General features: G+C 34.8%; 1 protein-coding gene across 7 annotated transcripts in view; it reads right to left on the bottom strand.

Annotated features, from left to right (window-relative positions):
- The window catches only part of LOC106880133 (uncharacterized), a 208,078-nt gene that overhangs the window by 194,647 nt on the left and 2,596 nt on the right, over positions 1–10,835 (bottom strand). The window lies entirely within an intron of this gene.

The following is a 10,835-nucleotide window of genomic DNA, read 5'->3' as shown; positions in this document are numbered from 1 at the left end:
GAAGCACCGCCTTTTAGTCGAGCAAATCGACCCCAGGACTTATTCTTTGGAAGCCTAGTACTTATTCTATCGGTCTCTTTTGCCGAACTGCTAAGTTACGGGGACATAAACACACCAGCATCGGTTGTCAAGCGATGTTGGGGGGGACAAACACATACACACATACATATATATATATACATATATACGACAGGCTTCTTTCAGTTTCCGTCTACCAAATCCACTCACAAGGCTTTGGTCGGCCCGAGGCTATAGTAGAAGACACTTGCCCAAGATGCCACGCAGTGGGACTGAACCCGGGACCATGTGGTTGGTAAGCAAGCTACTTACCACACAGCCACTTCTACGCCTATATATATATATAAAACCATACATACATTTGTATGTATGGATGTGTGTGTGTATATATATATATGAAATGAGGGAATTTAAAACCACTAGTTCAAGATGGCTAAAATGTACTAAGCCCTATAAAAAAATTTAAAACAAAATATCAGTTAGATTTCCTCACACCACCTAGTAAAATACATTTTTTTCACACTAAATGTTTATAGGTTAAGCAAACTACAATAAAACTGTACAACAGGCAACATATGGATTTCTCTAGGAATCTTGTATCCTAAACAATGGTAGAAAAATTTTCAAAGGCATTATAGAGTATGATGAGCTTGTTGATGAAAGACAACAGCTTCCATAATTTCAATAGCTTTCAGAATTACTATTTATTCAGTTCTAACAAAATTAATTAAAGCAGTTCTTATCAAAGACAGAGAAAACAGATAGTAATTGGATTGCCACCAGTAATCAGATTTACAATCCTGACTCGGTTTATAATGAACTAGTGTGAGGGTGTGTATGTGTGTCATATATCTAAGAATTCCTTTAGCCAGATTAACAGTTCTGCTATTGGAACAGACCAAGTTGTGGATCTTCTGGAACAGTAAAATCCATTTCTGTCCTTATTTCTGTTAAGAAGTAGATTCTGATGCTGATACTTATAGTTATTAAAATGCTGATAGTTATTACAATGCTCATAACTACACTTATCAAAAGTGGAAACTTTGTGCTTATAGTACCTACAAAAGGACAGATATTTTTGCAAACCCCAACTGAGCTGTCACTGGACCATTATATTGAAGATTTGCAAGTAAACAGAAGACCATCTTGCTTACAGGAAACTGTTCTGAACAGTTCCTTCTTTTGGGACTACTCACAGCCCACATCCCCTGCACCTAAAAAATTTTGAAGAAATTAATTCAGGCAACTTATTGTATAACTTTATATGTATTTTTACCCCAAATATTACATCTGCAATATACTTAAACTTCCTTGATAAATTACTCCCCCCCCCCTATTCTTAGCTTCTAATGTTATACAATTTGATGTTAAACATTTTTTAAACTTTTTTTTTCATTAGAAATCACTAAATGAATATGAAATGTCAACTTTTCACACAAACAACATCTTTCCCAGGTGACTTTTCATTCCATATTTTTTCATCAATCGTAGGAAAATGTCATTGTTGATGATACAATTTCTAGGAGTAACATTCATTCTGCATAGCTCAGTTTGCCAGATGGTAATAGCATAGCATACATTACTTGTTTACATTCCAAAATGACTCAAGATTACTTTGGGGAAGTGCATTGCTAATCTTGGGGGAATTGCCTATCGTGTTTGCAAACGTAATTTATGGAATTTCAGGAAACTTTCATTTAAAAGTTCTACTTTTGTGAATTTAAGAAAAAGTAGTCTTCCTTTTACTTCTCATAGTTCATGCTTTCCTGCCAAGAAGCTATAACTAGTATTTTCTTTTATAATATAGGTAATCTAATATTAAGTCTTTGTTAGAAACTTATAAACTTATTCTACTTGCACTTAATGATATTATTCAATTATTTTCTTTCTTAGTTACAATCCTTATTCAAAAACAGTTAATACGTTATCATGAATATTCAATTTATATTTTCCTATTTGTTCATGTTTTTAAACAACAATTTCAATAGGGCAAAATAATAATCCTTTCTACTATTGGCGCAAGGCCTGAAATTTTGGGGGAGGGGACTAATCAATTACATCAATGCTAGTGTTTCACTGGTACTTAATTTATCGACCCTGAAAGCATGAAAGGCAAAGCCAACCTCAGCAGAATTTGAACTCAGAACGTAGCGGCAGACAAAATACCTTTAAGCATTGTGCCCAGCATGCTAATAATTCTGCCAGCTTGTCACCTTATAATAATAATGATGATAATAATAATAATAATAATAATAACAATAATAATAATAATAAGACCTGAAATTTTGGGGGAGGAGTTAGTCAATTACATCAACCCCAGTGCTCAACTGATACTTAGTTTTTGAACTTGGAACCTAAAGTGCCAGAAGTAAAGCCACTTAGCATTTTGTCTGATGCTCTAGTGACTGTCAGCTCACTATAATAATAATAATAATAATAATATCATTTATTTGCCACCAGGGCGGATGAGGGGGACAATACAAAGACTGACACAAAGTGTGGGGGTTTACATATAATGAAATGATAAAAAAAAAAAAAGAGGGGGGATATTCACAGTATACAATGAAAAAGAAGGGATATGTACACGGTATACAAAGCTAAAAAAAAAAGGGGGCAGGGATGATAGAGATGTAGCTCTCCTGATACAGAATGACCTCAAAGGATAATCAAGGAACCCTACTGTCTGAGATCTCCCCGAACATCAAGAGCAAGTACCCCTTCCAATTCCCTTTCTCCAACTCACAGGTCTACACTTAGAGAGGAACCGTCCACTCTTGCCATTTTTGCAACTTTCACCCACCTTTCAATAAAACCACTCAAGGATAGCGCTTGCGTCTCGACCTTCAATTTCCATTTCAAGTGAAACTTGAAGAAGTCAATGAGACCTCTACCAAAGAGGAAACTATTTGTCCTCATGCCTTTCAGCCTCGCCCACCACACAACCGCTTTTGCCACAGCCACCAGGCAAAGGAAAACTGCCTTGCCTGTCCAATTAAAGGCGGGCAGCAAGACAATCATCAATAATAATAATAATCCTTTCTACTGTGGGCACAAGGCCTGAATTTTGTGGAGAGGGAGACAGTTGATCACATCAACCCCAGTGTTTCACTGGTACTTAATCTATTGACCCCGAAAGGATGAAAAACAAAGTCGACCTCAGCAGAATAATAAGTTGTCTTTCTACTATAAGCACAAGGGCTAAAATTTGGAGAGGGGGGAAGCTGATTACATTAACCCCCAATGTTCAACTGAAACTTATAAAAATAACTTCCTAAAATTCAATTTTATGTTAATTATTATGACAATCTGTTAAACAGAATGCCTTGCAGTATTTGTTTTAACTCTCTCTGTTCTGAGTTCGAATCCTTTCAAAGTCAACTCGAACTTTCATACTTGCAGGGACAATAAAAAAGTACAAACTCAGAGTGATGGATTGGCTTACTCATAAGAACATCCAACAAGATGCCTTGAAGTATTTGTCCTGACTCATTACATTTTGAGTTCAAATCTCACTTTGGCCTACTCTGGCAGTAAATTCATTGCCTGGTTTTAGCATTACCATCAGACTATTCTAAATAGACATTGGATTACACTATAGGAGGACACAGTCCTCCAACTTGTCAGATCCTGTCAAACTGTGCCACCCATGCCAGCATGGAAGATAGATGTTAAATGATGATGATGATGATGATGACTCTTTTGCAAACATTAGGACTCTGGTTTGAAAATACATTCTTTCTGCCAGTCACAGAAGTTCTGTAAAATGTCTCGGGCACTGCCTTCTTTCACAGAAAATGAGATTTCAGATAAAAAGTCTGACTAGGAATACAAAGAAACTATAAAAGGAGAAAATGCATTCAGGGTTGACCTACATAATATAATTCACAGTTATAGAACAAGAGATTCTAAGATTACTTCTACACCATTTTTCAGCAAATACATCTCAACTAATTTATATTTTTTACCAAAAATGTTTTTAAAAAAAGCAAACAGTGCAATAATTCTAAAAGAGAAATAAATTCTTACAACTGCATTTGAGTCCCAACAGTGGTAGTATTTTACTTGCAAAACCCAATTTACATCACGTAGGGCTACCCCACCCAAATTTTTAAAATAGTAAGATATACAGAGGGGAGAATTCGTATGAGGATCTGATAACTTTTCGTAAAAGAACATGCTTTTACAGTGTAAATTCAACCAAAGAACAAAGTATTATAAAAGAAATCAACTGATATTATATAATGTGTCTGCTTTTCTGAAGGGATGTAGATACATATGTAATATGGGTTAATTATGAACAGGAATAAAAACCAAGCTATACACCAAACACACTCTGCAGCAATCATTGTTAAAAAACAATATAATTGCAACAAATTTTATAAAATAAAATTATTATAAAGGTGCAGGCATGGCTGTGTATTTAAGAAGTTTGTTTTGCAACGATGTGGTTTCAGGCTCAGTCACTCTGCACTCTACCTTGGAAAAATCTTCTACTATAGCCCTGAGTAAATGCCTAGCATATGGATTAGACGGAAATTGTGTGTGTGCATTTCTTTGTGTTTGTCTGCCTGCATTGATTCATTTACATCCCCATATCATAGCGGTTTGGCAAAAAAGATCAAAAGGATAAGTGTTGGAGCAGGGGCATCCAAATGGTCTCTGGAACAATCCCATAAAAAAAAATTAAAAAATTAATTCAGGTGATGTTTTGGCCATAGTAAATGGTAAGTCACTTTGGGCAATATATTTTGATAATATAAATGTATTAATTTTTTTTTAATAAATTGGATAAGGGGAAGATATGTACTGGGCAACACTTTAAACTGCATCTAGTGGTGAGGTTCAAGTTTAGGGGTTTGGTAGAGAAATGAGTCACCACTTAGCCATCAGTGTGTATGAAATTTGATACATAGAAATAAATTTTGAGTGTGTCTCCATGAGTCTGCCCTGATACTGCTTAAGTAGTAGTGATGTTCATCTATGTCCAGCAGTTTGGTAGTTAAATGTGCCAAGACTAGTGGAATAATGCACCTTACTTGAAAACAAGTTGGTATCAGGACAGGCATCTAACCATAAAATATAGCTCCATATTTTGTCCAGCCCATGGCAGCATGGAAAAAGTGGGCATAAACACAATGACCACAATGATGATGATGATATTTTAAAATAAATGTCAGAAGTAGCTATACAACTACATCATAGCTTCATAAAATTCCAACATTAAATTTATATCAAGTTAATAAATTTATGCTGTGCAAAGAAATCTTTCAAAGTACTCATAAGTAACATTACATTTTGTAATATATCACCCCATCAATCATTTAAACAAACTCATTAATTAAATCCTTATTTCCTTACATGACTGAATATAGCTGAAACTTTAAAACAATCACATAACACACACACACACTCCCACCAATTAAAATAGTTGGCTTAGTTTAGAAAGAGATTTTGTAAAAGCGAAAGCATGACACTCAACAGCAACCTGAATGAAAACGGGAACGGAAATAACACGCAAACAAAATATACAACAGCTTCCTTTCCTTTTTCTGTAAAAGAAATATAACATTTCAAGAATGAACAAAGGAGACGGGTGTAAAAACACCTAGGATTAATAGTATCAATGTAAGTACAAAAAAAAAGAAGGTAATAATTCACAAGGCTCAAATCATTTTTGAATACTATTAAATGCTTATAGATTTGAATTTTATAAACATAAAACAGAAATTCCATCAGTGTGGACTACAATTCGAGATTATTAGTTACTGAGTTTTGGGGGGTTTTTTAAGGATATAATTAAGAAGAAATTACAAATGATTACAACCAATGATAATAACGCTCTATGACTAATAGGGAAAACTCCATTGGTTATCAATAATTTATTAATGCTATCTCGAGGCAGTGTAAGAAAACTGCTTTTAGATAAATCACACAAGACTCAAAACAATCTGAGAACAAAAACTAGCCCAGATTATTAAATTAAAATTTAAAAAATAAGACTTTCTCTCAGATCAACTGCTGATAAAAAATAGGTTAACATGTTAATAGCTAAAATAGAAATATAACTAATGTGTATGCATGTGCGTGTGTGTGTATATATATGTGTGTGTGTGTGTGTGTGTGTGTGTGTGTGTATATATATATATATATATATTATATGCGCACATATCAGTTAAGCACTTCATGACCTACCAATCGGGTGACCATTTAAAATCAGACAGATTACATTTTCACAAGAGGACAGAACAAAAGGGTCATTGCAAAAAAAAAAAAAAAAAAAAAAAAAAAAAACTTTCCTGGTGTGCACTACACAACATAGATCAATCGCTAGTGACATGAGAGCTAGAACAAGGCAGACACAAAAACAGAAGATGAAATGGAGAAAGAAAACATGGAATTTAAAAGATCCTGCAGTTGGGCATAGGTTTCCAGAAGTTATAATTGATACATATGACTATAGGGAGGAAGATAGTGTAGATGGCAACTGGGAATATCTACATAATAACCTGCCTAAGGCTACAAATCAGATGTCTCATATGGTTTATTGTAAGCCCCAGCATAACTGAATGTGCTGTGGTGATGGAGTGACAATCGACAGGGAAGTAAGAGTTCAGAGACAGGCTTGGAAAACATAGAAGGAGGGCAGTAGTAGAGTGCATTATCAAATGGCTAGAAGAGTATTTAGGTGACTCTCATACTTAGATAACGGTGAGATAGAAAGAAATTCATGCATACCCTGCAATGTGTGAAGTGTTCAGGATTGTGAGAGAGTGTATGAGACAAAGGCAGGACAACATTGGTGAGAAATGTATTCTAAATGAAAGCATGCTCGCTATCAGTGTGGAAGACAAGATAGTGGCATCAAAATACAATTACGAGAGGTTGTTGAACATAGAAAATGCAAAGGGTACCTCAAACTGACCTTACAGAGGGACCAGCAAATTAAGTCAATGGCAACTTGGTAGATAAAGCTATCGATGATGTGAAGAGAGGTAAAGTTGTTGGTCTATCAAGGATAGTTGCAGAAATGCTCGAAACACTTGGTAATATTCGTATTTACTACCCACATAGTTAATCAAGTAATACAGGAAATGTTGTACAAAATGACTGGCATAACAGCATCATTGTGAACTGCTATAAAAGCAAAGGTGGTGCCTTAGAGAAAAGAAATTATAGAGGAATCAAACTACAGGATCAGGTTATGAAGGTGACAAGTAGACCTAGATGAATTGCAGTTTGGCTTTGTGCCCAGAAGTATCACTGATTCAGTTTTCATAGTGAGACAACTGCAAAAAAAAAAAAAAGGAGTTGGCTAAGGTATTTCACTGAGTACAAAGTCTCAGTCCTATTCATGAGTCATACAGGACATCACAAAGGAATTTAAGTAAGAATGGCTGTCCATGGAAACTCTGATATGCTAATGATCTAGTTCACATAGCTGAGTCTATAGTGGAACTAGAGAGGCAATTCCAGACATGGAAGCTAAACTTAGAATCAAGAAGTCTCACGATAAACTTAGCAAAGACCAAGGTAGGAAAGAAGAGAGGTAAATGGCCTTGCTCAATATGCAGAAAAAGAGCATCATCAATGATCCCTTTCACCCTCGTCCAGTATTCATCCACTCCTCAACCCTACATAATCACCTACTCTTCTCTCTAACATATTTATCATTGAGCACCCCTCAGTCATTGTTTTCCAATTATTATATTCATCTCTTCACACATTCCGCATCTCTAACCATCCCTCACACTCTCCAATGCATTCACACTTCTTGCTTTTCCGTCACCCATCTACTCAAATGTACCTGGGTCCCTGACGATACGTCATCACATCTATTGTATCTCCCTTTCTAGCCCTACCCAAGTAACTCCTACTCATTCTTCTGTGTGGGTAGCTACATAGCTTCTCTTATCCCACCCCTCGAGCAAGAAACCTGTTCTATTTTGGACCTCCTTTCATACTTTAACCTCTCTTTCCCTAACATAAAGCTGTCTCCTTTTCTCCTGTAACTCCATTTGGTCAAAGGGGATCTAAGTTGCATGTTTACCTCATTAGTGTTGACTACAAAGAAAAGTACCAAGTGAACTTTGTAAAGAGTTCACATTAACAAGAGCATCCAAACATAGAAAGCAAACTTTGACACAATGAAGTTCATTGAACTATCAATTCCTGTTAAGTCATCCAACACATGCAAGCATTAAGGACGGACATTGACAGAGGAAGATGACATATATGTTTGTGTGTACATATATACAAATGTACACACACATACACCTACATATGAATACACACCATGTGTTGACATATACATCTGACCAATTCTCGTATAGAACATGGATGTTAAATGATGATATACATACATATATATATATATATACATAAATATGTATATATATATACACATATATATACATACACACACATATCTATATATACAAAATGACACATTATCTATCTTATCATTTATTTATATATATATATATATATATATATATCGAGTACAGATGAGTAAGCATATGTATAGAGTTCTACACCAGGTTATTAGTAACACAATGCCTAAGCAAAATATGAGTGTGTAATCAGAATAATTTCTACATACTTGATGTTTAATACAGTATCAGTAAGCACACCCATTTGAGTAATATGTATTACTACATCAACCAGCTGCTAAATTTTTGAAACAGCTGTAAAGATTTTATAAGGATTTATTTTTGCCTGGCTCTTTCTCTCTATATATATATATAATTTGTAGAAAACATAAATCCGGAGAAGAAGCACACTCTAAGTTGTAGAGCAGTATATAATTTTTATGAGGGAAGGCTGTTTTATGAGATTACCTCGAGTTTCCCGTCCATAAAGGGTTTAACTTTATGGCATATTGTCAGAACCGAAAACCTGTTGGCCTTAGACTTCTTCAAAATATGGAGGGGGAAAAGCTTAAGGCCTCTTACGAGGCCTTTCCCCTCCCTATTTTGAAGTGGTCTTAGGCCAACAGGTTTTGGGGTCTGACAATACACCATAAAGTTAAACCCTTTATGGACGGGAAATTCAGGGTAATCCCATAAAATGGCCTTCCCTAGTAAAATATGTATATGTGTGTGTGTGTGTGTGTGTGTGTATGTATATATATATATATATATACACGCACAGATACATACAAACATACACCTGTGCATTGGCATCATTTGAAGATTAGAACAATGCGAAGTGAACTGAGACCAACATCTGATAGTCTAGACAATACAGTGATATATGTACGTGTATGTATATATATATATATATATATCATCGTCTAGCGTTCGCTTTCCATGCTAGCATGGGTTATATATATATATATATATATATATATATATATATATATATATATGCACAAACGGGGCTGTGTGGTTAAGAAATATGCTTTCTGACCAAGTGGTTTCAGGTTCAGTCCTACAACTTTAGGCAAATTTCTACTGTAGCCCCAAACTGACCAAAGACTTGTGGGTGGATTTGGCAGAAATTAAAGATAAAGGCTAGTTGTGTGTATCTCCTTGTTTTGCAATTGTTTGACGATAATTGTAAATGAGCTTCACTGTCATACAAGCTATGTCCTTTGTTTCTAATCTCCCATGCAAACAAGTCTGGTCATAGGGAAAATATTATCCTATTTGGAAACAGGAGAACATCCAGCCGCAGAGAAAGTTGCCCCAACAATTCCATCTGACCCATGCAAGTACAGAAGAGTGGATGTTAAAGCAATGATATATGTGTATATGTGTGTGTGTGTGTATATATATATATAGATATACACACACACATATACATATGTACCTACATATACAAATATGCACAAACATGTATATAAATTCATTTACGTGTGTATGTATGTATGTGTATATATATATATATATATATATATATATATATATATATATTGTAGAAACTCTGCCAAATTTAGATTGGAGCCTGGTGTTGCCATCCGGTTTCACCAGTCCTCAGTCAAGTCATCCAACCCATGCTAGCATGGAAAGCGGACGTTAAACGATGATGATGATGATATATATATATAACCTACATACAAAAGTAATATACATAACCTATACATATAAACTGTATGTGTGTGTGTGCATGTATGTATGAGTAAAACCCATAAACGTATACCGAGTATGTATGTGTGTAACCTATTTATTGCAAAGGAAAAGAAAAGAAAAAAGAACACAGGAAGTCTTAATAGTTTTAGCTTAACGCTGAAAAAGAAGGCAATGTGTGTGTGTGTAGATAGATAAAACCCCATATGCATTTATGTATTTTTGTGTTTGTTTATACACACACACACACACACACAAATGCAACCTATAAAGCAATACAAGCACATTTATATACATACACACACAACACCTTCATAAACATATACAGATACATATAAAAGCTACATTTGCGTATATATATACATATATATAAACTTCTGTTTTATATATGTCAATAGTGAAACTATTAGACTGATTTTTTTTTCAGATAATACAGAAATATAATATCCACTGTACCCAACGCATCGTGTGTGTGTGTGTATATATGTTACCGATATAGCTAGATACATAATATACATGTATAACACAAAGAGAGAGAGAAAGAAAGAAATAATATCGGTGCAAACAAAACAATTTTCCTGTTATTTTCTGATGTCGCATCAATGTTTGAAAACATGATTTGGCATACATTTCTAGGTGATGTTACAAATATTTCCGAGAATGCGTGTATGCATTTATATTTTGACATGTGTGTGTGTATGAATGTGTGTGTGTTTGTGTTTGTGTGTGTGTGTGTGAGATCGGAAGAGC

This window comes from Octopus bimaculoides, chromosome 2, assembly GCF_001194135.2.
Source record: "Octopus bimaculoides isolate UCB-OBI-ISO-001 chromosome 2, ASM119413v2, whole genome shotgun sequence".
NCBI lineage: Eukaryota > Metazoa > Mollusca > Cephalopoda > Octopoda > Octopodidae > Octopus > Octopus bimaculoides.
This window is presented reverse-complemented; position numbering and strand designations above follow the sequence as displayed.